Source organism: Sciurus carolinensis, unplaced genomic scaffold, assembly GCF_902686445.1.
Source record: "Sciurus carolinensis unplaced genomic scaffold, mSciCar1.2, whole genome shotgun sequence".
NCBI classification, from domain to species: Eukaryota; Metazoa; Chordata; class Mammalia; order Rodentia; family Sciuridae; genus Sciurus; species Sciurus carolinensis.
Window position 1 is genome coordinate 40,275 of NW_025920151.1, and position 3,202 is coordinate 43,476.

Genomic DNA, 3,202 nt, shown 5'->3' on the forward strand with positions numbered 1-3,202 from the left:
CTGTAGGAACTTGGTGTTTCTCATCTGCAGCTTTCTGTTTCTCCTCTCTTAGATCTTAGGACCCAAGAAGTAGTGCAACATCTCTACTTGGCCAGAGGCCTGTTTGTGATTGTGCTGTATCGAGTATTTTGTTTTGCAGGCCTCCTAAGTGTTGAAAGCTGCCCTGTGAGGCCTTTTGGAACTTTTTCCACTTCCACTGAATTCAGTCTCGATCTCTGTTGACGTTAGAATCTTTTAAACTCCTGAAAATCCCTAGAAGCTGTGGATGGCTGTCAAAGGTCTCAACTAGTTTATAGTACAGTATATAGCTTCCCGTGCTAGTCATCTCTCCTTGTCCTGACCTGGGCTTTTCCTTGGGTCCATTTCAAGTGATGAGGTGATGTAAGATAGTCCACTCTTGCTTACAGGATTCTAGTGGCTTTTTTTTTAAGTGTCATCTTCATGGAACCAATTCTAGAAATGTCACAAAACATCAATTTGTAAGTTTGTGTTCCCCTTTCCTGGGAATAAAGATGTCAGGTTTCTTGTCCCCACATGCTACTAATTGCTGCCTCGCTGACAAGTTGTCATCAAGTCAATATTTTCTCTTGTTTTATTTTCTTAACCCGCAGTTTTGCTGTAGTGCTAGGGAATTTCTTGGGTTCTCTTCAGCTGTCATTTCCCCGTGGCTCTCTCTGTCGATTCTTTGAAGGTAACTGTGAGGCAGACAGTAATCTATTAATCATCGGTTGCTATTTCTATTTGCCTGTTAAGTTTTATTTCCTTTTATTGTTTCTATTGTCAGCATTTAAAGAGAAAGATGGTTTTCCATTGTCATAAATGCTATATTTCACAATAAATGTTGCCTTGTCCTAGCCCGTTGCCAGTATATGTTTACCACATTTAATAGACTGCGTGTCTATTACTCAAGAAATGTTATTTAAAGATTCATTGAACAGTTATTGTATAATAGAACTATGCCAGGAATTAGAAACACCAATAAATGCAACCCAGCTCCTGTCCTCAGGGAACTTTCAGTATGACCATGTCTGTTCTGGTGACAGTCTAATCTCTTCAGCCCTGCTAATATTCCTATATGCAGTGGCATATGCCTTGATCTTTTCTAGAAGTGTTAGCCTGAGATGAGTCACTTCTTTATACCCTTGCCTAAGTAATTATAGTAAACTTTGATGTTCTCTTAGGGTCAGGAAAGGATATGTCAATGATCTTGTAAAGATGATATATACATCTTTTAGAGCATAATGTATTTCTGAATGATGAGAAATTAAGTTTTTCATTGGTCACTACATTGTAGGACAGTCATAAATGAGTGAAGCACAGGTTGAGCTTGACGCATTTAAAGAGACCTTGAGGTAACAGAAGAACCTTTAAATCTACCAAGAATGGTCCTTAGAATAATTCAAGAGGCAGTCCGGGTGTTTTGTATCCTTGAGAACTCTTTGGCAACTTTATAGACTAGAATATATTTAACTTTTCCTTACTCAGTTGTTTGTCGGAGCCCAGGAATTGGTTTACTTCTGAATTAAGAAATCTGAACTCCCATCATGCTCTGGTTTTACCCATTTTGCCCCTGCAACAGTGGGGGAGAAGGTGTCATTTCAAAAATATGATTTCTGGGCTGTGGCAGAGACGGAGGGCTCGGGAGGCGGCACCATGGGCTGGTGACTGCAGCTGGAAGTGCCCATGACCGAGCTGGAGTCCTCCGGGGGCTGTGGGGGACGGGGAGAAGGGTCTGGGGGATGAGCGAGGCCTGGTCATCCACCACCCTGCCGAAGAGCAGCCCCACCGCTGTCTCCTGTGCGGCCAGACCTTCTCGCAGCAGCCCAGCATGGTGAGACACCAGAAGGCACACGCCGGAGCGGCCGCGTGGCCTCCTTCGTGTGCCCCGAGTGCGGCAAGGCTTTCAGCGTGAAGCACAACCTCGAGGCGCACCAGCGCACGCACACCGGGGAGCGGCCCTTTCCCTGCCCCCAGCGGGGACCGCTGCTTCAGCCTCAAGCAGAACCTGCTCACGCACCAGCGCATCCACAGCGGAGAGAAGCCGCACCAGTGCGCGCAGTGCCGCCCTTGCTTCCAGGACTGCGCTTCCTGCTCAACCATCAGCGCGCTTACGCGCACATACCCGCGCCGGCCCGCCGTCTTTGGGGAGCGGCGGCCATACTTCTGCCCATGATGTGGCGAGAGCTTCGCGCGCGAGGGCTCGCTCAAGACCCACCAGCGCAACCACGGCCAGGGGCCCGAGGGTCAGGTGGCTCACCTAGGCCACGTGCTATAACGCCCGTGACCTGTCACCCTCGGCTGCCTCCAGGCCCAGAGCCGCATCCCGGGGCCCTGGAGATGGCGCTGGGCCGCCGCCCTCTCTCTGGACAGGATCCCGGGAGAGGGGCAAGACTGGCTCAGGACCCTCTGCAGCTGCTTTGGGCACCTGCATTGGTCTTCCTCAGGCTCCTGCAGCCTAGAGCAGATGCAAAATGGGCAGGACCTCATAGCCCAGAAGGTGCCCGGCACATCTGGGCACAGAAACTAGGAATGGAGTCCCATGGGGACCTGCAAGGCATTGCGCCCTGGCATGAGACACATCCTATAAGAAGATCTACCTTGGGAGGCGCCCTGCAGTGACCTATAGAGGTGACCTGATGGAGCCTGGAATTAGAGGCCAATTCCAAGCCCTGGTGGGAAGACTCCCCGGGCCTCATGGGAGTCACAGCAGGGGCAGGCCTCCTGCTGGCTTCCTGGCCATAGATCTCTACTCTCATGTGGCTGCAGGGATGGCATCTGTGACCTTTCTGCTCCTGCTTGGTCCGCCAGTCAGCTAAAGTTCAGAGACAGGAAGTGGCTGGTCTAAGTCAACACAGCAGGTCGGTGGCAGGTCAGGCTTGAGGCAGAACCTTGCCCTGTGTGTGAACAACTCCTGCAGACTTCGTTTCCTTTCTGAGCCAGAAAGGTTGTTAACACTTTGGGGTCATGGGCCCTTTGGAAATTGGTGAAAATTATGGACCTTCTTCCCAGGAAAACATGCATACATACTCATTTAGACTAAAAATTCCAAGTAATTTCAGGAACCGCTGGACTCCAGACAAAGAACCTCAGCCCTGGAGGCTTCACCTGCCACCCTTCCCTTCCCTGACACTCACAGAAACCCGAGTTAAGGCTGCCATTCGAGTAGTGTTTCTCTCTCCCCCTGACCTCGTTCCCTTGTTTG

General features: G+C 50.0%; 1 pseudogene; it reads left to right on the forward strand.

Moving 5' to 3' along the window:
- The first annotated feature begins 1,683 nt into the window (after nt 1–1,683).
- On the forward strand, nt 1,684–2,275 carry LOC124974500 (zinc finger protein 768-like; annotated as a pseudogene).
- Nucleotides 2,276–3,202: the final 927 nt, after the last annotated feature.